Consider the following 24,042-nt stretch of genomic DNA (forward strand, 5'->3'; position numbering starts at 1 on the left):
GCTCCACCCGCCCCGCCCCGCCCCGGGCCGGGGTGCAGGAGGCATTGTGCGGGGGGTGGCCACGTGCCCCGCTTCCCGGAACCGCGGGGAGGCGGGGCCCTTCAGATCCTCTGACTTCGGGTGAGTTTCCCCCAGTCTGAGCCCCGTTGTCTGCTCTGTCCAAGGGGCGCGCCGCGGTGTAGGATTTCCGACCCTAAACGGAACGGCTTGTGGGAGGTCTCACCTGATGTTCCAGCGTCACCCCCTCCTCGGGGCAGGTTCCCCGGACCCCTCTCCCTACCACCCCAGCCTGGCCAGGACCCTCCCATCCATCCATCCATCACGGGCTCACAGAGCCCGCGGTGGGAATGTCATAGCTGCTCGGATGACCGTGATGATGGCCTGCCTCCGCCTTTGAACTTGAACTCCGCGTGTATTGTGACATTACATACATACATACATACATACATTACATACATACAGCAGGCGCTCAGTACATGCCCGGAGCTCCCTTCGTGGCGCCTCCTGGACGCGCAGCGGAGCAGCGGCGGACTCAGTACCGCCACCGGCCAGCAGGGGGCAGGCGATGACCAGCCTTCCGGCCCAGCCGAGCATCCTCCCCGGGCCGGCCCGCCCCGCCGGCGCGCCCCTGTGAGCCAGGTGCGCGCACTTCGGACAGGTCCCGTGGGCACCGGCCAGGCTCGATCCAGAGAACGTCTTTTCCCCTTTGGATCTGGGGTTCGCGGCCTGTCCTGCATCAAAAGACCTCCCTGACTGCCTGCCAGGATGTGGGCCCCGCCGAGAAGATGCGCCGAGAAGGCTCAGGAGGTGAGGGAATTTGCTGCTAAGAGGTCGGGCATGGAGGTCAGGCTTGGAAGGGTGGGAGAGGCAGACTGAGCAGCGCTGGGCGGTGGTGGGGAGTGAGACCTGGCTGCCCGTCCTGGGACCCAGGAGGACAGGACCTCGCTAGAACCTCAGTGATCCCAGGCCTTCCCCAGCCTCTACGACATCTGCAGAGATTCGGACCCCTGCGGTTGTTTTTGCTTCAGCAAAAGTCATTTGGGGCCAGTCCTGAGCCCGGGGCAGTGTTTGGCTGGCGTTTCAAAAGAGCCTTGTTGGGAGCAGAGCTGTCTCGAAGTGGCCAGAGGGCAGTGCCGTGCCACACGCCTTTCTGGGGAAGCGTTCGATACAACTATTATACCGAACGGAAACACTGGAAACACCGGCAGCCCCTGCAGGGAGCCTGGGAAGGGAGGACGGAAGGAGAGAGGTCAGAGGTTGTGGCTATGGGTGCAGTTACTCCTCTTCGAGCCTCAGTTTTCTCACCTGCAAAACGGGGATAAAACCTCCCTTTCAGGATTGTATTGTGAGAATTAGACAGAGTGAACAAAGTCAGTGATTGCCCATTGGAATCGCTGTGTCCTGTGCAAGTACTGATGCCTGGGGTACTGGAATTAAAAAAACACACACAAAACACCACCTCTCCAGGTGATTGTAATGTGCAGCCAAGGCTGAGAACTGCTGGGCCAAATAAAATGCTAAACCCAGCACAGGGCACACACTGAGCATTCGATAATGTTTATCGCATATATATTTTTTAAGATGGGACACAAATTGCCTTCGTTGTTTCTCGTTAGGTGGGGTTGGTATAAAGTTAGTTGCAGAAGTTGTATTTGTGACAGGCTAGTTTGGGGTTGGTATAAAGTTAGTTGCAGAAGTTGTATTTGTGACAGGCTAGTTTCTGGAACTATCGATCACCAGGGATGTGGTGATTCTGAGGCGGGGGGACCGAGGCAGCCTCTGGGAGAAAGAGGTCCTGACGCCCACGTGGACTGAGCGAGGCCCAGCCCAGCCTGCCATGGCTGCTCGTGTGTGCCCCGTTCTGGGCTTAGGGACAGAGGCTATGTTCTCCGCTCTCAGAGGACACCCACCAGGTGGGCGCCTGCTCCTGGCAGCGGTTGGTTTCTTAATTCACTCTTTGTGGACCTGGGTGATCTTCCGGGCTTGGCTAGGTCAGGCCCCGGGATGAGTGACTGTGTCCCGCTGCTTTCTCACTGGGTGAGCCTGGTGTGAGGCGAAAGGACCCTGTCACCCAGGCCTGCAGCGTGGACCACTCCCGAGGGCCTTGGTGAAGGTGGGGAGGGAGGCAGAGGAATCCCGGACCTTCTCCCTCCGGCGTGCAGGCCTGGGGGTTGGGTGGTAAGCAGTTGGTATCTGGCTAGGGCGGTCAGATTTAGGATGCCTAGTTAAGTTTGAGTTCCTGATAAATAACATAAGGTTTTATTTTTTAGTGTGTGCCCCATGCAATATCTGGGATACGCTTATACTAAAATTATGTGGTGTTTATCTGAAATTCAGATTTAAAGATTAGCCTTTTTTTATTTGCTAAACTTGGCAACCCAGCTGAGACCGGTGTGGCTCAATGGATAGAGTGTCAGCCTGCGGACTGAAAGGTTCTGGGTTCGATTCTGGTCAAGGGCATGCACCTTGGTTTCGGGCATATCCCCGGTGGGGGGAGGTGTGCAGGAGGCAGCTGATCGATGTTTCTCTCTCATCGATGTTTCTAACTCTATCCCTCTCCCTTCCTCTCTGTAAAAAAAATCAATAAAATATATTAAAAAATAAACAATAAACCTGGCAACCAAATAGCCAAGGAGAACCCAGCAGGTGGAATTCGCTGCCGGCAACAGCCTCCTGCCCAGTGGTGCCACATTCAGCTCCCGCCTGCTCCCAGCTGCTTCCATCACGCAGTGTGGACGCTGGCTGCTGTGCTTGGCCGTGACTCTCCGGTCAGCCCGCTGCCCTGCTTGGGCCCTTTCCTGCCTCTGCTCTTGCCTGGGTGTTCCCTGCTTGGCATGTCTCCTGCCCTCTCCCATGAGCCATTGCAGACCCTGTATTGGGCCCAGGCACAGTGCTGAGTTCTCACTGGATTCTCACAGGACCTAGGTGGGAACAGCCGTTATCCTGTTTTAGCGGTGGGGGAACGGGTGCTCCCCGGCATGTCACACTCGCGGCCGGTGGGTTTGACATGCCTGGGAAAAGGGATTCCTCACGTTTGTTCCTGGGCTGGCCGCAGCAGCCGCTCCTGGGGACTTCTTAGAAATGCAGACTCGGGCCCTCCTCCAGGCCTACTGAAGCAGGAACTCGGGGGGTGAGGCCTAGCCATCTGTATTTCATAAGCGCCGTCCCCCCATTCCCGCCCACCACCAGGCGATTCTGATGCCAGTTGTGGTTTGGGACCTGCTGCTCTAAGACATGAAGCGGCGGTGGGGGTCTCCCCAGTCCAGGCAGAGGTTCAGAGGACCCCAGGCAAGGTGCTTGTGGTCTTACCCGGCACCATGCCTGGGCCAGACACCGAGATGCTGCAGCCACAGCACAGGCCTGGGGGGAGGGGAGGGGAGGGGAGGAAGGAGGAAAAGAAAGACAAGAATAGACAGGCAGTCGGGTGGCTGTGATGTTAAAAGAGGAAAGCTGTGGTGGGCCCAGCCCTGGAGCCCATCACAGGATGGGAGGGGGCAAGTCCAGCTTTCCTGAGTAGATGTCTCAGCCTGAAAAAAAAAAATAAATAAAAAGGACTTTGTTTGGCGAAGAAGGGTGGGAACCATGGTCCCCGTGTAGGGTCTGGTTTGTACAAGGTCCTGGGGGTGGTTCACTCCTGAGGACGGAAAGGGAAGCCAGGTGGGTGGGAGTGTGGGGTGGGGAAGGACGCTGATTGGGTCCAGGTGCTCAGAGCGAATGAAGCGTTAATGGGCACTGAGTGAAAGCCCTCTGGCTTCCAGGCGGAGTGGGCACTAGGGAAGACGGGCATGGGGGACTCGGGGAGCCAGGCCTCCCCCCACCTCTAGACCCCAGGCTGCCTCTGCCCTCTAGGACATCTGCAAAGATTCAGACCCTATGGCAGCAGTGGGCAGGGGCGTGGGGCCAAAGCTGAAGGTTGAGGAAGCAGAGCCATCCCCGACGGCCCCGCCCTCCTGGCCCGCCCCCTGCCGCAGGCCAGAGGAGGCCAGACTTCTGTAGGGCCACAGGCCTGGGAATCCTGGGCTGAAGGGCGGGAGACCTCTGTGCTGGTCCCTACTCCTTGCACAGAAGCCTTTGGTGCCAGCCTGGCCAGGCTGCCTGGCAGCGTGGGCTGCGGCTGGGCAGTTCCTGGCTCCGGCTGTCCTTCCCAGAAAAACTTCAGTTTGACCGAAACCCTTTGAACCCGCTGGTGATTTCCAGCCTGGGGAAGCATCCTGAGAGATCATGAAGCATTGCATGGAGTCGAGCGTTCTGGGCATCTGAAAATCCCTGTAGGACTTACCAGCTGCCCCATGAACTTGATCTTCAGCAGCAAAGGAACCTTCTGTTCTTCCTTTTCTTATTTGAGGATACCCTCTGCTCCCTGCTCTGCACCTGGCGTTCAGGATCATGCCTCATCATGCTTTCCAGTTCAGGGAGGGGCTAGCATGGTGCTCTTCCCTTACACATAGGCTCAAAAATGTCGTTTAGCCGAAACCGGTTTGGCTCAGTGGATAGAGCGTCGGCCTGCGGACTGAAAGGTCCCGGGTTCGATTCTGGTCAAGGGCATGTACCTTGGTTGCAGGCACATACCCGGTAAGGGGTGTGCAGGAGGCAGCTGATCGATGCTTCTCTCTCATCGATGTTTCTAGCTTTCTATCCCTCTCTCTTCCTATCTGTAAAAACTCAATAAAATATATTTTTAAAAAATCGTTTAGGGGAGGATCAATTTATGCTCAGCCTTGAATGATAAGTCGATGGAGGCTATGCAAGAGAGCTTACTTAAATCAGCCTTCGGAGACTCCTGCCCTGTGGTGTCCTTCTCTAAGGCTGCCAGACCCTCGTCTGCCAGCGCTTTATGTGATTCCAGCCGCTCCCAGCATCCCTCTCACTGACTTCATATAATTCTGTATCTTTGGTAAGACTTCCTTCTGCAGCTACGACTTAGATGTACGCCCAACAGCCCGGGTAGAATTTAGGGCATCAGGAGGGGACAATAGTCACAGATTGAAAGCTCCACACGTTCCCAGTTTTATTGAGGTGTGACTGGCGTTCAGTACACCACACACGCTTCACGTGTGCCTTTGAGTTTTGTTAGCTGTAGATACCCACGAGACCATCGCCACGCTCAGCAGTTTCATTTTGTTCTCTTGCATCCTACTCTCAGAGGTCAGAAACACCTGACGGGGATGCCGTTAGAACCACAGTCAGTTCTGGTTAGATCTCTGCTCAGAACCTGCCCGTGGTTCCTGGTCTCCCACCTCTCTGCTCTCAGCTCCCTCTCATCTCCCCCTCACTGCCTGCAGCCACCACATTCACCTCCTGGTTGGTTCTCAGCACACCAGGCACACTGCCCCCTCTGCCCTGGTGGTTTCCTCTACCCAGAATGTTCTTTCTCTGGACACCCACATGGCCCGCCCCCCCATCTCCAGATGACTCAGATGTCACCTTTCTACGCTGACCCCTCCCATCCACCTTTCCCCGTTCTAATCTTTTGTGGTAGCCCTACCACCTTTTCATATGCTACCTACTTTACTAATTTATGGTCTTTGGTGTTTGTGGGTTTTCCCCCAGGAGAACGTAGCCCTCAGGAGGACAAGACATGGGATCTGCCTGCACCTTTCTATTCTCAGAGTGGTATTTGGCACAGAGTAGGTCTGCAGGCAAGATTAGTGAGTCAATAGCTGCATCTCTGATGGTCTTGAAGTCTCTCTCCCTTGCTGCTGTCTCCCGCCGCCTCTCTCCAGGTGGTATAGCCCCTGCCCAGGTGGTATGGCTTGTTGCTGGCATCTGTCTGATTCAGTAGGTTGCCAGTGTTTTGTTTTGTTTTTTAATATATTTGTATTGATTTCAGAGAGGAAGGGAAAGGGAGAGAGAGAGAGAAACATCAATGATGAGAGAGAATCATTGATTGGTTGCCTGCCTCCTGCACACCCCCCACTGGGGATCGAGCCCACAACCCAGGCATGTGCCCTTGACCAGAATCGAACCTGGGACCCTTCAGTCGCAGGCTGAACCTCTATCCATTGAGTCAAACCGGCCAGTGTTTTGACCTCAGTGCCCCCACAAAGTCTCCAGCAGCTGTGAAATACTAAATTCCAACCGTTTAAGGGCAAAAGGGTGAAAAAGGGAAGGCGTGAGGAGAAGGGAGCTGCTGAGGATAGCAAAGGCAGAGCGGAGAGGGTGGAGAGGGAAGACAGCCATGGATTTTCCCGGGTCCCCGCCCTGTCATTTCCAAGCTGCTCAGGGGAGTGGCCAGCAGTGGGTGAGGGTTGTGTGCCACATGGCAGACAACCCATTGAGTCATGGGGCACCCAGCCACCCTGCTTTGCGGAGTTTGGTGCAGTGAGTATTTTTGTTTTTTTGCAGCCCAGCTGTCTGTGTAATGACTTCCTTTCCCTCTGCCTTGTTCCCTGGGGTGTTCCAGGGCGACCAGCTGGATTGCTGCTTCAAACCCCGAGGCCAGCGCCCCCTGTAGGTGGACCTTTGAAGGCCGCCAGGGCGTGCCCTGAAAGACAGGAGAGAGAGCTCCTTTCTCTAACCTGCACCCGTTCCCCCAAAACAGGATTAAAAAAAAATAATAATAAAGTGAAAAATAAAGACATTCCATCTGTGACGCATGTATGGCATGGCCACAGCCATGTGCCTGGAGAATTCTTTGTCAGCAACCACGAGGTTGCTACCAGATGGAAGGGGGATGCCCTGGACCTCAGTCCTCGCCCCCTGTCTTGTTGCAGCAGGAAGGGGTCAGAGACTCCAGCGAAGAGACTGGGACCCTCCTGGCAGCAGGCTGCACGGGGAAACTCCACTCGGGCACATTATTCAGCATCCTCACTCCTTAAAGTGTATTTTGAAGAAAGTTTGCTTAGATACATGATGACAAAGAGGAGGTTATTATTTTTTTAAATATATTTTATTGACTTTTTACAGAGAGGAAGGGAGAGGGATAGAGAGTTAGAAACATCGATGAGAGAGAAACATCGATGACCAGCTGCCTCCTGCACCCCCCCTCCCCCCCCCCACTGGGATGTGCCCGTAACAAGGTACATGCCCTTGACCGGAATCAAACCTGGGACCTTTGAGTCTGCAGGCTGAGGCAAGAGAAAGTTATTGATGAGTAGAAGCCCGGTGCATGAAAATTCATGCACTGGGGCAGAGAGGGGGGAGTGCCTGCGCCGTCTCACAACCTGGGAGTCCTCGGGGGATGTCCTACTGACAGTTTAGGCGCCCCCCCCCCCCCCCCCCCCCCCCCCCCGCCAACTGGTCGTTCAGCCGTTCGGTCGATTTGCATAGTATGCTTTTATTATATGGGATAGCACTGTCTGAGGCATAGGTGAGCGGGAGGCAAGGACGGGATGGCTGAATGATGTGTCCTACACCGACCCCATTTCACTGAGGACTACCTGCTTATTTTACAGCTTATCTCTACACAGCAGAGAGCAGCTTCGAATTTGACACACAGACAGCAGACTGGATGGAACTTAGAGTGTTAAGTGGGGAAAACAGTAAAAGATTTCAAGGCACGATAGGTTTCCTGTTTTATTGGGGTATGAAGGACATGCAGTACTGACATGTTTAAAGCGTGCGTTTGAGTTTTGACAGGTGCAGATACCCATGGAACCATCACCACAATCAAGATAATAAATATATGCATTACCCCCCCCCTCCAAGTGTGAACTAGATCTATGTGTATTAAAATGGACAGATATTCCATACCTAATGTAGTAATAAAATACCTAATAAAATAAAAAAATAATTTGATCATCTGAATAGGCAGTTTAAAAAAGCATTTGCTAAAATTCAATACCTATTCACAATAAAAAAAGTTTAGTTCAGTTTTTATAAAGTTCAACCCGCCCAGGTGGCATGGTTCAGTGATTGAGCATTGACTTATGAACCAGGAGGTCAAGGTTCAATTCCCAGTTAATATTCAAAAGGAGCTCTAGCTGGCTTGGCTCAGTGGATAGTGTTGACCTGTGGACTGAAGGGTCCTGGGTTCGATTCCAGTCAAGGGCACATGCCTAGGTTGTGGGCTCGATCCCCAGTAAGGGGTGTGCAGGAGGCAGCCAATCAATGGTTCTCTTTCATTATTGATGTTTCTATCTCTCTCTCCCCCTCCCTTCCTTTCTGAAATCAATAAAAATAGATTTTTAAAGAAAGAAAATGAAATATATAGTAAAAAACGAAAATTTAACAATAATCAGTAACCCAGGGGAAAAAAAGCCCACAAAAATATACACAGCACCATTTCCTGAGGTGCTAACAACATAAGGGTTAGCGGCAAACTGACTCATGCCTGGGCATTCTCCCCTTCGTTGTTGCCTGAGACATGCTTCATTGATCATACAGGTATTAGCATGACAGGGTTGTTGGGTCGAGAAGTGAATTGTTTGAGAACTGAGGTTTGTCTGAACTTGTCATTTTTTGTTGTTGTTGTTATTTCAAAACTATTTTGACTAGTCTTTTTAAAAACTGTTTTCTGACATTTGCTGGACGATAGAAATAAGGCTGATTTGGGGACAGTATTAAGTTTGCAACCCAGAGAGGGCCTTCATCAGAACCCGACCTCAGACTTCCAGCCTCCAGAACTCTGAGAAACACATGCTTATTGTTGATAAGACCCCGTTTGTGGTATTTCATGAAAGCACCCAGACTAAGAAGATCATTTGTTGGTCCTAAAAGTTTAGGATTTCCTATCTCCACTATCATATTTTCTTTGGATAAAGACAGTTTTACTTTTTTTTTTTTTCTTTAATATCTTTATGACTTTTTTTTTTTCTTGCCTTACAGTCCTGGCTGGGACATAGAGTAAAATGGTGATTAGAGGTGGTGACAGCTGATATCCTTGCTCTGTTCCTGACCTTAGGGAGGAAAGCGTTCAGTGTTTTATCGTTAAGGATGATATTACTCCAGCTTTGGTGTTTTTTTCCCCCCCCCCCCCATATTCCCTGTATCAAATTGATGAAGTTCTATTCCTAGGTTGCTAAATGTTTTTTATTGTGAATAGGTTTTGCATTTTAGCAAATGCTTTTTTAAACTGCCTATTCAGATGATCAAATTATTTTTTATTTTATTATGTTAAAGTGGTTGATTTTAAATGTTAAATGGATTTGCATTTCTGGAACAACCTCCACTTGGTTTTTATTTATTATCCTTTTTATTTATGCTGTATTTGATTTGCTAACATTTTGTTTAGGGTTGTTGTATTTGTGATCATGAAAGATACTGGTCTGTGGTATTTTCTCTTGTCATATTCTTGAGAGGTTTTGGTAGTATTATGCTGACCTTATAAAATAAATTGAGAATTGTTCCCCTGTCTTCTTATAGAATTTATATAAGGTAGGTAGTATTTCTTATTTAAATGTTAGCTATATTTCCGTTTTTAGTTTTCAACCTATATGTCCTTAAATTAAAGTGTGTCTCTTATAAATATTGTATAGTTGAGTCTTTTTAAAAATATATATATTTTATTGATTTTTTACAGAGAGGAAGAGAGAGGGTCAGAGAGTTAGAAACACCGATGAAAGAGAATCATCGATCAGCTGCCTCTTGCACACCCCCTACTGGGGATGTGCCCACAACCAAGGTACATGCCCTTGACCAGAATCGAACCTGGGACCTTTCAGTCCGCAGGCCGACGCTCTATCCACTGAGCCAAACCGGTTTCGGCAGTTGAGTCTTTTTGTTTGTGTAATTCAGCATGTCAAACTTTTTCTTTTTATTAAATATTTAGTCCACTTACATTTAACATAATTAAAGGTATGGTTCCAAATCATTTACCGCTATAATCTTATTTGTCCTGCCTGGTGTTTGTTCCTGTTTTTCTCACTTCTTTTGAATAAATTATTGTCTCATTTTATCTTCTGCATTTGATTTTGTTTTGTTTTGTTGATCCTCGCCCGAGGATATTTTTCCTTTGATTTTTAGAGAGAGTGAGAGAGGGGGAGGGACAAAGAGAGGGAAACATTAATGTGAGAGGGACACGTGAATTGGTTGCCTCTCACATGCACCCCAATTGGGGTGGGGATTAGCCTGCAACCAAAGTGCTTGCCTTTGACCAGGAATCGAACCCGTGACCCTTCAGCCAAACTGTCTAGGGCTCCATTTAATTTTTCTAAAAAAAAAAAAACTGTTGTAAAATACATATCACAAACCCTGGCCAGTGTGGCTCAGTTGGATAGGTGTCATCCTATACCCTCAGAGGTCACCAGTTTGTTTCCAGTGGGGGGCACATTATCAGGTTGTGGGTTCAGTTCCCAGTAAGGAGTGTGCAGGAGCCAGCCAATTGATGTTTCTCTCTCCCCCCCTCTCCCTTTCTCTCTCTCTAAAGTCAATAAAAGCATAAGAAAATACACATAAAATGTGCCATTGTGGCCATTTTAAGTGTACCGTTCACTAGCTTTATGTAACTCCCACTTCAGGCAGTCGGTCTCTAGAATACTTTTCATCTAGCACAGCTGAAACTCTATCTCCATTAAAACAAAAACTGCCCATTCCTCCCCCATCCCAGCCCCTGGAAACCACCATTTTATTTTTTGTTTCTATGGATTTGACTACTTTAGTTATAGGTATACCTTGCTTTATTTCACTATGCTTTATTGTGTTTTGCAGATATTGCATTTTTTTTTTTTTTTTTACAAATTAAAAGTAATCCCCCTCCACAAGCAAAAAGATTGACTCATTGAAATCTCAGATAATGGTTAGCATTTTTTTTTTAGTAATAAAGTATTTTTAAATTAATATATATATATATTTGATGTAATGCTATTGCACACTTAATATACTATAGGATAGTGTAAACATAACTTTTATATGAACTGGGAAACCAAAAAAATTCATTGCTATATTCACTTTATTGTGGTGGACTGGAAATGAACCCACAATATCTCTGAGGTATGCCTGTAATTCATATAAATGTAGCCATAGAGTATTTGTATTTTGTGACTCACTTCTTTTATTTTTATTTTGTGTGTGTGACTCACTTATTTTACTTAGCTTCATGTCTTTAAAGTTCATCTATGTTGTAGTATATGTCAGAACTTTCTTCCTTTAAAAAAAAATACATTTTATTGATTTTTTACAGAGAGGAAGGGAGGGGGATAGAGAGCTAGAAACGGCGATGAGAGAGAAACATCGACGAGAGAGAAACATCGATCAGCTGCCTCCTGCACACGCCCTACTGGGTATGTGCCTTTGACCAGAATCGGACCTGGGACTCTTGAATCCACAGGCCGACACTCTGTCCACTGAGCCAAACCAGTTAGGGCAGAACTTTCTTCCTTTAAAGGCTGAATAATATTCCACTGCATGAGGATGTTACGTTTTGTCTTTTCATTCACCTGCTGATGGACATTTGAGCTGCTTCCACATTTTGGTTATTTTGAATAATGTTGCTATGGACATGAGAGTATGAATATCTCTTTGAAACCTTGCTTTCAATTTCTTTTCTATTGGAAATTTAGATAAACCATTTTTATATTTTCAATGTTTACTTGGGAGATTTACACCCTTACTTATTGCAGCATAACTTGAATTAGTATTTTACAATTTCCCCAACAATATAAGATCCCCATAACAGTATAATTCTCTTTATTGCTTCTACCTTCTATGATATTTCTGTCATAATGTTTATTTTTACGTGTTACAAATCTCAAAATACATTGTTATTGCTTTAAATAGTAATTATTTTACAGTTAAAGTAGTTTCCATGTTTATCCACATATATACTGTTGCCTGTGATCCTCATTTTGTCCTATAGTTCTGTGTTTCTACCTAGAATTGTTTTTCTTTGACCTGAAGATCTGGTAGTGCAGGCTTGCCGGCATTAAATTCTCCAAGGTTTCCACATCCCCCTGGATCTCATGGTGCCGGCACCATGTAAGAGTTAGATTGTTGACTGACCAATGTCTGCCCTACTTATTAGGCTGTACGCTCCATGAAGGTCTCTGGTCTTACTCACTGCTGCATACCCAGAACCTAACAGAGGGTCAGGTACATGGCAGGTGCACAGTACATATTTCCTGGAGATCACAGGGTGGGGACAGACAATTCCTGGAGCTTGGAGAGCTCATGGACATTCAAACTGGTCTCTAGTCGAGCAGAAAGTGCCTGTTGAGGAAATGAGATATGATTCCAGGTCCCACCCTGTGTGAGGACCGGGTCCTGGGCTGGGCTGCCCACAGAGGCAGCAGAACCCTCGCTGTGCGTGCTGGCAGAAGACAGGCCTCACCCCGATCCTTCTCTGTGCTGTGCCTGCGACGTGATACTCATTCTTGATAAGGAACTGGCATATAAATCAGGTAGAATTGTCAGCTTCTCTTCCTGCAATTGTTCCTAGCCCAGACTCCTTCCCACCTGTGAGTCAGTGGCACTGGCAACTGCTCAGAAGTATGTGGTGAACAGTCATAGTTGGTTTCAAGTATGAGAGACTCCAAGTCAAATTAGAATCAAGGATACAGGGAATTTATTGACTTACATAACTTTATTGGGTAGATTATTGGGTAGATGGGTTGATCAGCACCCCAACTCTGTTTCTCTTCAGTTCATCTGCCTTTCCCGTTTCCATGCGTCGGTGCCAGCATTAGGCTGGCTCTCTTCCTGGTCACAGAGTATAATAGCTGCCGGCAGCAAAGACTTCTTACTGACACCCAGGGAGACAGTGAAGGGTTTACGCAACTATTGCAATGACGTGAATATTGGGTACTGATAGGTTTAGGCCAGGGTAAGAGGGCTATCCCTGGAGCAGCCAATACAAGGTGCCTGAGATTACTTCAACTGATGTAGGGTCCACACCCCATGTGGGAGATGAGGGTCCATCCTACTCAGATTGTCTTGCTGTACAATGGGGGCATGAGATAGACTGGATGTTAGGAAGATGCATCTCTCAGGATAGGCTGGGTTTTGCTGTGATAACAAACAAGCACCATTTTTTTATTTTTTTAGTAACAGCAAAGGTGTATTTCTTGCTAATACTACAATACATGTTCACTGTGGGTCATCTAGGGCAGTGGTCGGCAAACTCATTAGTCAACAGGGCCAAATATCAACAGGACAACGGTTGAAATTTCTTTGGAGAGCCACATTTTTTAAACTTAAGCTTCTTCTAATGCCACTTCTGCAAAATAGACTCGCCCAGGCCGTGGTATTTTGTGGAAGAGCCACACTCAAGGGCCAAAGAGCCGCATGTGGCTCGCGAACCACAGTTTGCTGACCAGAGGTCTAGGGGCATTATTCCATGTTTTCTCACTCCAGGACTTTGGCTGATGGACTTATAAGTATCTCAAGTATTGTCTTTTGCTGTTACTGAGGGAAAGAGAAAACAAAAAATAGCCTACTAGCTCTTAAATATTTGATCTAGGAGTGATATACTTCTTCTGCTCATACTTTATTGACCATAGTAAACAGAAGTGACATGACCACTCCTGACTCCAAGATGTAAAGAAGTATAATCCTAACAGGTGTCTTATAAGCAAACCCAAAAATCTTTGGTGGCTGGCATTAATGTCAACTACCATAGGAGGCCATCAGAATACCCACTACAGAGGACTAATGGAGACCACCTCAGTATCGGTCCACTTAAAAAAACAAAAACACACACACACACACACACACACACACACACACACATATATATATATATATATATATTATTGATTTTTTTACAGAGAGGAAGGGAGAGGGACAGAGAGCAGAAACATCGATGAGAGAGAAACATTGATCAGCTGCCTCCTGCAAGCCCCCCACTGGGGATGTGCCCGCATCCAAGGCACATGCCCCTGACCGGAATCGAACCTGGGACCCCCCAGTCTACAGGTTGACACTCTACTCACTGAGCCAAACCGGTTGGTCGGGGCTCAGTCCACTTTTTGTTGGGAAAAGAACAACTTCCTGTTTTGATTGCTGCCTACAAAGAGGCCTCCCTACTAAGCAGAAATCAGAAACTCAATAATCTTCTCCTGTGTCACAATCAAATGTCTCCCAGATGTTTTTCCGTTACGTGAAATTAATGGTTCTATGAGGGAGTTCTATTAAGTTATCTCCTCAACTCAAAACAATTTCTTTCTTGCGGTCCCGATCCACGGCGGTGGTTCCTGGTGAACTAGGAGGGGGCACCTGGCCCAAGTTGGGTCAATGAGAGCCTCTTTTCTGAGATTTGGAAATTGGAACAATTAGTGGTTTTTAGTCTCTCTGGATAGTTGGAATTGTCCTGTACTTGGGAGTGGCTGGCAGACATACATCCATTTTATTATCATGAATCAGAGAAAACAAGTTTGCAGAGAGAGATGGTCCTACTGGTAACCCTTGCTCTGCTTCCAATTCATCCAGAAGTCCAGCTGGGTTCTTGCCCTTGGCCTGAGAGAACCACCCTCCTGCCCCACCCCAAGCTTCTAAGTACTCCTTTTATTTTCCTTAAACTGGCCTGCTGGGTAACTGGTCCTTTCAGCCAGCAAACGTCTAATGATTCATGCTCTTTGCCTCTGGACCCTGACATAAAAAAGTCACAGGTGTAGCTCGCTCCAATAGAAATGGAGCTCAGATTATAACTCTATTGCATCAACTCTTCTTCTGATAGTTTCTTTCCCACTTGAGAAAGCTCATCAGAGTGTAAGTGCAGGTGACATTATAGGAACCACCTGGAATCTTCTTAAATTATTTAAAAAATAATAATTTGGCCGAAATTGGTTTAGCTCAGTGGATGGAGCATCAGCCTGCAGAATGAAGGGTCCCGGGTTCAATTCCAGTCAAGGGCATGTGCCTTGGTTGAGGGCACATCTCCAGGAGGGGGTGTGCAAAAGGCAGCTGATCGATGTTTCTCTTTCATCAATATTTCTAACTCTCTATCTTTCTCCCTTCTTCTCTGTAAAAACTCAATAAAATATATTTTAAAAAATAATAATTTGCCTCCTTCGGCAAAGGAGATTTGTGACAAACCTCCCAGTGCTGGTTCCTCTGCCTGGAGTCTCCTCCCCCTCATCTCTTTAGAACCAGCCTGGCGTCACCTCCTCTGAGAAGCCTTTCCACCCTCTCTTATGTAGTATGAATTATGTCCTTCTCTCCACTTCCCAAAGCAGTTGGCTTATCCAAGAGCTTTCCATACTTCCTTCCAGAGGCCCTTCTTTACATGCCTGTCTGCTCCAAAACACTGAGTTCTCAGTGGCCAGGAGGGTGACTCCTTTACCGCTGCCTCCCACAGGGCCCGGGCTAGAATACATGCTCAGAAGAGTTGGTTGAGTAAATGGAGTCCTTTGGAACAACACATTCCATATATACTTTCATTCAACAAGTATTTATTGAGTGCTTGGGCATGTCAGGCCGTGTTGCAGATGCTGGAATATAAAGTCCGTGCCCTTGGGACATTACAGATGATAGGTCATGTCAGGCCATGCTCCAGATGCTAGAACACAAAGTTGCTGCCCTTGGGACATTACAAATGATATTCAGGTCATAAGGGCCATGAGGAAAAATAAAACAGGATGAGGAAAAAAAGAGTGAAGGGGGTTGGGCCTTGATATTTTAGAGTGGCCTGGGAGGTCTTTCTGGGGAGTTGATTTTTAAATATATATATATTTTATTGACTTCAGAGAGAAAGGAAGGGAGAGGGGGAGAAATAGAAACATCTAAGAAAGAGAAAAATTTACTGGCTGCCTCCTGCAGGCCCCCTACTGGGGACTGAGCCCAAATCCCGGACATGTGCTCTGATCAGGAATCAAACCCCTGAGCTCTTGGTGCATGGGTCAATCAGTGTTCAACCAACTGAGCCACACCAGCCTGTCTGGGGAGCTGGCTTCTAAGCAGTTATTTGGAGTAAGGATGCACGCCTTTTTGATATCTTGGGGGGCAGGGGGGAAGAAATACCAAGGGCAAAGGTCCTGAGGCGAAAGTGGCCTGCATGATCTAGGAGAGGAAGGAGGCCATTGTGGCTGGAATGGAGTGAGGGGGTGGATTGGAGGGAGGCGCAGAGTGCTGGGGAGCAGAGGGGTGCAGTCGCATAGAATCTTGAAGGTCCTCGGTTTTTGTTCTGAGTGAGGTGGGAAGCCATTGAAGGCTTTAGAGGAAAAATATGTTGTGACTTAGGTTTCAGCAGAATCCCTCTGGCTGCTTGAGAACTCTCCATGAGAGCAGAGAGAATTCAGGGAGAGCAGGTAGCAGGTTTCTTGCAATTCCAGGAAAGAGGAGAGGAGGCTGCTTACTGTAGGGAGAGCTGACAAGCTTTGCTGCTAGATTGCAGGTGGGATGTGATACCAGCCACCAACTGAGGATGATTCCAGCTCAGGATGGTTTGTCCCGAGCCACCAGAAGGATGGAATTGACATTGAGGTGGGGAAGACTGTGAAAGGAGCAAGATGATGAGCAATTTTCAGTTTGGCATTGTAGCTGGCAAGTTTGACATATTGCTCAGCACTTGTGTGTGGGGGGGGGGGGGGGAGGAGGGGCAAAAGTAGGTTTACAGTTCATATAGAAAAATATATAATACAAAAATAAATTTTCACATGCTCACTACATTTGCCCACCCTTGGGTATGTTCACTGGTTTTCAGGCTCTGAAAATTGTAAGCAAACCGAAGTTAAAGCCAGCCTTAGTTATTCAACATCAGGCACTGGGTGGAAAACCTCACATGTGCTGCTGTGATTTAATCCTTTCCACCATTCCTGTGGGCTTCGTTACTACTATTTTCATAGCTCTTTTACGGAGGAGAGATTAAGCAGTATATCCAGAGTCACTCCACCAGCTATGAATCTGCTGATATAAGGCAGATCTGGGATTCCAACCCAGTTAGTCAGACGGCAGAGCTCTTGCGGTTTATTAATCACTAGATTCTAAAGGTGGGGACCACTTCCTGGGCCTATTTGCTATATAGACTTGGGCTCCATAACAAACATGGTACCTGGAGCCGTGGGAGGAAGAGAGCCCCACTCCCACCCCAGGTGTTACCGATTACACAGCAGAAGCTGTGAAGAGGCACATCATTATTCTATCAGGGGGCTGATGGATGCTTCCAAGTTTCAAGCACCTGAACATTCATCGTTAGGAAAGCAGTTATCAAAAGTTTGTTCTGCCGAAACCGGATTGGCCCAATGGATGGAGCATCGGCCTGCGGACTCAAGGGTCCTGGGTTTAATTCCCGTCAAGGGCATGTGCCTTGGTTGCAGGCACATCCCCAGTAGGGGGTGCAGGAGGCAGCTGATTGATGTTTCTCTCATCCATGTTTCTAAGCTCTATTCCTCTCCCTTCCTCTCTGTAAAAAATCAATTTTATATACATACATATATATATATATGTATGTATATAAAATTATATTATTATATATATAATATATTATTATATTATATTATTAAATTATATTATATATATATATATATATATATATATATAAACTGTTCTGCTGAAACCGGTTTGGCTCTCTTCTCTCTGTAAAAAATCAATAATATATTTATTTATTTATTTATTTATTTATTTATTTTTAAAGTTTGTTGTTCTGTTTAGGAAACAAGAGTTTCAAAGCTGCAGTGCCGTGCCAGTCGGTGGGATAAAGGGAAGACGGACTCCCAAGGTGGCGCGTGTTGGGAGACACTGGCCCGAGTAGGGGAGAGGGCGGGGATGGCCGGTGGCCTCTGGCCCCTGCCCTGCCCACATCCTTTTCAGAGTGTGGCTTGGCGTGGCCTTCCTTAGCTGGTCCTCCAAAAAGGCCAGGATGTGGAACACAAAAGCCGGGAACCTCTGGGGCCGCAGCATCCGCCCCGGCCCCTTCTTCCCAGCCCCCGCCGGTCCCGCGCGGGGCAGCGCCGCCCGCCGCCCGCGCATGCGCCGGGGCCCGGCCCGCTCTCGGGAGCGTCAGGGGGGCTCGCGCCGCGCGGAGCCCCGCCCCCCGGCGCCGGAGGCGACCTGGGCGGGGGGCCTCGGGCCACGCCCCCAGCCGGGCCGAGCGGAGCCGAGCGTTTCCGAGCGCGGCCGAGCCGAGCCGAGCGGCCGGGAATCGGTTGGTGCAGCTGCGTCCCCCGCCGCTCAGCAGTCTGCGGCCCCGCCGCCGCCGCCGCCGCCTCAGCGGGGCCTGCACCGGCCGTCCGGCCGGCCGGCCGCCGGGAGGGAGGCCCGGAGCGCGGGGAGAGCCGCCCGGCCGCCGCCGCCGCCGCTGCCAGGTGAGCGCCCGCCGCGGCCCGCCGGCCCGCCTGTCCCCGCGCCTGTCAGCCCCCGCGTCTGCGTGTCTCTCCGCCTGTCAGCGCCCCCGTGTCCGCGCGGGCTCTTTCCCGCCACGCCCGGCCCCGGCCCTGCCCGCCCGCGGCGTCCGCGCCCCCTCCCGCCGCTGCCCGCTCTGCCTGTCAGCCGCCAGCACCTCCATGGCGGGAGGCCCCGCCCCTTCCCCCCGAGGCCCCGCCCCGCCCATCTGTCAGCACCTCCCCCCCCTCCGGGCCGGTGGGCCGGTGCGCCGGGGGCGCGGGGGACCCCGCTCCTGGCGGGCCGTGTGGCTCCGGTCGGCCGGGCCGCCGGGAGAGGAGCCGCGAGGGGGTGTGGAGGGGAAGCGGGTCCGCGGATGCTCGCCCGCCTGCGGGTGCGTGTCCGGGGGGCGCCGGGGGCGGGCGGGGGGCGCGGCACGTGCGCCGGGAGCCGGGCGGGGAGCGGGGCGGCCTGGCCGGCGGTGGTGGAGGTGCTGGGCGGGCAGAGCCGCGCGCTCCCGCTCCCGCTCCCGCCGGCCCGTGTGTCCCGCGGGGGAGGCCCGGCCGCTGCCTCCGGTGTACAGGGCGCCGGCTCCGCCTGGGAGGCAGGTGGATGGGGCTCGATCCATTTCTTTGAGGAGCAGGAGGGTCTCGAACCCTGGAAGCCTTGTTTGGTCTCGTGAAAGCAGAAAGCCCCGGGCGGGCGGGCGCCGGGCCCCGGATGGGATGCCGCGGGGGGGCGTGTGAGCGGTGGGGGGGCTGGTTGAACCTTCCCGGTGTGGGGTGTCCGTTTGGAGGAGCCTCTCCCGCTGACAGTGGGTCGGGTAGAGCAGTGTTTCCCAAACTTCTCTCCAGATGAGAATCACCTGGTGGGGTTGTTAAATTACAGATTCCCGAATCCCAACTAAGAAGTGCTAAACTAGAATTTTGGGGAACATATAGGTAAAATTCTAGTTTAGCAATTCTTAGTTGGGATTCGGGAATCAGGCGTCTTCAAACTACGGCCCGCGGGCCACATGCGGCCCGCAGAGGAATCTGATCCGCCCGCCAGGTTTTTTGGGCAGTGAGCGAAGCCGAGGTGTTACAGTAGGAATTAGTAGTTCATATAGTCCGGCCCTCCAGCTCTCTGAGGGACCGTGATCTGGCCCCCACTTTAAAAAGTTTGAGGACCCCTGCACCAGGTGATTCTCATCCTGAGAGAAGTTTGGGAAACACTGGGGCAGAGGGTGTGATGTGGCGCTCAGGTGCAAAGGGTTTGAGAGCCCCAGTCCTTTTGAGTTGAGTGGTTTGCATTCCTGATTGTCCTGAGCTTGTGCCCCAGGAGAAACTGTTAAATGATGGTAAAGGAGTAGGGGAGGGCATGTGTTCTTTCTGTTTTAAACTATGTGGACACATAGTAATTTACTCAGGAGACCCCCCCACACTTATCCTTGCTTTAAAAAAGGATTCCCGTAGTTTCCACGTATACACATTTTTGTATATTCTTATCTCGATGCGCTTTGTTTGTAGTAACGTAGTATTACAGTATTTCAAAACTTAAGAGAAAATGCGTCCTGAAACAATTTGGTATTTTGCTGGGTAATTCTCAATCACGGGGAAAGAACCCAAAGTACACTTCATTAGCTGGAACAACTTATTCTGGCTTAATTTGTTTCTAAGAGACGTACAGTGGAAAAATCCAGAAGCAGCAAAATATAGTATCAAAGAGGCTTAGGAAATTAATGAAAAGGGCTTTCTGTTGCTGCCCTGGAAAAGATGGTAATCAGAGTTGCTTTAGAGGACTGAGCTATCTATACTAATAAAAGCCTAGGTGGGCCCCGCCTCATCACAAGATGGCCACCACAGGATGGCCGGCAGGGGAGGGTAGTTGGGGGGCAACCAGGCCTGCAGGAGAGGGCAGTTGGGGGCAAACAGGCCAGCAGGGGAGGGCAGTTGGGGTTATGGTGTGGACAGGGGAGCAGTTAGGGGGCGATCAGATTGGCAGGCACACCAGCAGTTAGGAGCCAGCAGTCCCGGACTATGAGAGGAATCCCAGATTGGAGAGGGTGCAGTCTGGGCTGTGGGACACCTTCCCCTCGCCCCCTCACGAATTTTATGCACTGGGCCTCTAATGTAATGATAAACATATTAACCAAGTTGGTTTTGTGACCTTGATACATTGAGCAGCACTTGATTTGTGCAGTGCTTCGTAACAGACAAACATTACATAGAAAGTCGAGTAATTTTTGGAGATAATGTTTCCCATGCTTTATTTTTCTTTTGTTTTCCCCCCCCATAATTAAAATTTTAGACTAAGGCAGTCTCACAGTGGCAGTGCAGCCCCTTAAGATAACATTTAAATTTTCAAAAGTAATTTGAGTTTAAGGCAGAAAACTAAAAATCAAAACCTAAGAAAAAAATCACAATCACACAAAGCATAGTAAATCACAATATTTTTAGTTTTTTGTTCTATGTGTATTTTTTTTTTTTTTACAAAAATGCTACCATACTATAAGGTTGTTTTAGTGTATGTTTGTTTTTTTTTTTGTTTTTTTTTAAACTTATGAATAGATTGAGAGATATCTACTTGTTTTATTTTTATGAGTAAGAACTTGTGTTCCCTTTGTGATCTTTTAAAAAAGTTAGAACTTCTGTTAGAGCACTCCAGTAGATTATCATTTTAAAGTAAAATTGGAAATTCTTGCCTGCTAGGCTTACCTCCCTGTCCTCACTTTCAGCCATGCTGGATGGTTCTCTTTGCTATGCCTTAAAAACTTCAAGCATACTGAAACCGGTTTGGCTCAGTGGATAGAGCGTTGGCCTGCGGACTGAAAGATCCCGGTTCAATTCCGGTCAAGGGCATATACCTTGGTTGCGGGCATCTCTCTGGTAGGGGTTGTGCAGGAGGCAGCTGGTCGATGTTTTTCTCATTGATGCTTCTAGCTCTCTATCCTTCTCCCTTCCTCTCTGTAAAAAAAATCAATAAAATATATTAAATAACAAAACAACAAAACAAAACAAACTTCAAGCATACCCTAGCCTCAATGACTTTGCACTTGCTGTTCCTCTATCTAGAACTTTGTTCCCTGCATATCATGGTACTGGCCTCAAGTCTCTGCTCAGGTATGACCATCAGGCTTTCCCTGATCATCGTGTGGAATATACCCTCCATTCTCCAGCCTTCTTTCAACCCACTTTTCCTTTCCTCATAGCACTTACACCACTTGGCAAATACCTATGTATTTAGTTGTTTTATTGTCTCCCCCATTAACCCCTAAATGTGAGCCTTTTCACTGATGTAATCTCAGGACCAGAATAGCACCTGGCATGTGACGGGTGCTTAATATTTGTTGACTGAATGAATGAATGCTCGTTATCCATCAATTCATGTGACCTTCCTGGTAGCCTCCTATGCTTTTGCATAGTTACATCATGAAATGGATTAACAATCTCTTACAAGTTAGGCTAGTCCTCTCCTTTATATATCTGAACAGAAGAATTTTACAAAGTGAGTCTTATGATTGTAAAAAAAAAAAATTCAGTCTTGATTTAATTTCACAATCGAGGGAAGGAATAGTTTTGGCAAATGTTACTGACTTTCCTTCTTATGCATCACCCCTTGTGAAACATTAGGAATCTTTTAAACATATAAAGTATCCCAGTTATGTTTACAACTATGATTTCAATTTGGTAGTTCTTAGTGATAGTGTAAGCCTCAAGAGCATAGAGTTTTTTGGGTTACCAAACACCCAGAGATATAATTACAGCTTTAATGTGTTTTCAGTTGAGGAATAGCTATTATATTTACATATTTTTCCTGGCAATTCTATCCTTTTTGGCTCCTTGCTTATCGGTTTTTGGATGGCCTAGAAGGTACACTTAAGTTTTTGTTTTTTAACATTTTAAAACAAGTTCTTGATTTCTTGAGCATTTTACACCTCTCATATAACTCTTGGACTATTTGAAAGGACCAGTTGATAATGATGAAAGGACATTGATAATGAAACATATAATTGCATTTTTATTATAAGGATTGGAAAAAGTGTATCTTAAGGTAGAATGTTTACAGAGAGGACATAGTGTGAGAGTAAGCGTTTTAAAGTCTTGAATTTCAAGTAGTGAGTTTTTGAAAAAAATTTCACTTTTGTTCTTAAGGAAAAGGATCCTTCTGAATACAATCCAAACAGAGAACTTAAAATTTTTTTTAAAATATATTTTATTGACTTTTTTACAGAGAGAAATAGAGAGAGATAGAGAGCTAGAAATGTCGATGAGAGAGAAACATCGACCAGCTGCCTCCTGCACACCCCCTACCGGAGATGTGCCCGCAACCAATGTACATGCCCTTGACCGGAATCGAACCTGGGACCTTTCAGTCCGCAGACCGACGCTCTATCCACTGAGCCAAACCGGTTTCGGCTTAAAATTTTTTTTCTTGGGCCTCCAATATACAGAAACTTTCAGGAAAAATCCAAAGTGAATTTTTTTTTTTTAAAGCCTAAAGGTAATGTGTTAAGAATTTATTTTTAATTTTTCTCTGTGTTTTTAACATTACTACAATCAGTGTTAGATTACCAACCTGTTTTATTACTTCTCATTTCTCATTTGATTACCTCCCTTCTCTCATCATATTCTCTCCCTAAATGATCTCATCTGTTCCCAGGATTTAATACCCTCTGACTGCAGATGACTCCCTCAGTTACACCTCCCACCTGGACCTTTTTCTGGTTCCAGAATTGCATTTTCAACTGCTGCCTTCCTGTTATCTCTACTTGTTTGCCTCACAGTGATCTCAAAGTTCACACATAAACAAAATTGATCTCTCAGCCTTCCTCTTAAACTTCCAAATTAGTATTCCTCATTCCTGGCCGCTTCCTCCCCTCTCCTCCAGCCTTCCCTGTCTCATGGTCATTACTGTTCACTCAGTGTGCAGGCCTGACACCTGAAAAACCACATTCAGTCCATCAGTATGGTCTGTCGCCTAGTCTTCAGAATAGCGCAGATCCTCCAATCCCTCCAGCCTCCTTAATCTACCCACCATCTTCTCTCAGCCTGGTGCCTGCCTCCACCTGTTACCTGGTCTCTTCTAACCCATTCTCCCCCCTACTGAAAATCTAACCCACATCACATTAGCTTCTTGCTTAGTGGCTTTCCACTGCACTTAGCCCACATCCACACTTCTTACTCAGAAGTGTCAGGTCTTGTCCCCCTCTCTGCCACCTCTCCAGCTCCCCATGCTTGTCTCAGGTTGGAGCACTGTCACTTCCTCAAATACGCCAAGTCCCCCTACAGACCCTTCCCTCTGCCCTGCACTCCCTCTTCCGCCCCCCTCTTCCCATAGAGCCTTCTCAAACAGCTGAGGGCCTGTCCTGATCACCGTTTTTATAGTAGCTACCCACGGTCCCTTCTCTCCGTCATGTGCATTTCCTGCTTCGCCAAAGCTCCAAGTATCCTATAAAATACAAGCCCAGCGACCATAACGGCAGAACAACAAGAATGACCCCTCAGCCAGTCACCATGAGGTGCCGATGGTGAACAGGGACCAGGGTGGGTGGTGGGAGATTCAGGCAGCACCAGGCCACAAGGCCCCAACCCCACTGGTCGCCCCATGCACAGAGGGCTACCGGCGGCAGGGGTGGGGCCAGTGAGTGGCCGACCTCCTAGTTCATAGGTTGATGCTCAACTGCTGAGCCACACTGGACAGGCGAGAAGTTAAATAATTTTTAAAGTTACATAGCTAACAAGGTGCTGGAGCTGATTTGTATCTACGTACATGATCTGGCCATAGAAATGTCTCTCTCATTATGCCTTCTAATATGCATGGAGTAGGAATGAATAAATAGGATGATATAATACAAGCCCAGCAACCATATGGCTGAATGAATGAATGAATGAATAGGAAATAGGCCATAATATTAATATTTAATGATTCCTC

At 48.2% G+C, this 24,042-nt stretch overlaps 1 protein-coding gene and 1 pseudogene across 3 annotated transcripts in view; both read left to right on the forward strand.

Annotated features, from left to right (window-relative positions):
- Positions 1–17,651: 17,651 nt before the first annotated feature.
- Positions 17,652–24,042, forward strand: part of ZHX3 (zinc fingers and homeoboxes 3) — a 90,704-nt gene continuing 84,313 nt past the window's right edge. Inside the window, exon 1 of one of the 3 annotated variants that reach the window (XM_036417883.2) lies at positions 17,652–18,113. The gene's annotated coding sequence lies outside the window, so the exon portion shown is untranslated. The remainder of the gene's footprint in view (positions 18,114–24,042) is intronic. The other 2 variants (XM_036417888.2, XM_036417887.2) reach the window with 2 other exon arrangements.
- Positions 17,669–24,042, forward strand: part of LOC118707846 — a 79,930-nt pseudogene continuing 73,556 nt past the window's right edge.

This window comes from Pipistrellus kuhlii, unplaced genomic scaffold, assembly GCF_014108245.1.
Source record: "Pipistrellus kuhlii isolate mPipKuh1 unplaced genomic scaffold, mPipKuh1.p scaffold_m20_p_6, whole genome shotgun sequence".
NCBI lineage: Eukaryota > Metazoa > Chordata > Mammalia > Chiroptera > Vespertilionidae > Pipistrellus > Pipistrellus kuhlii.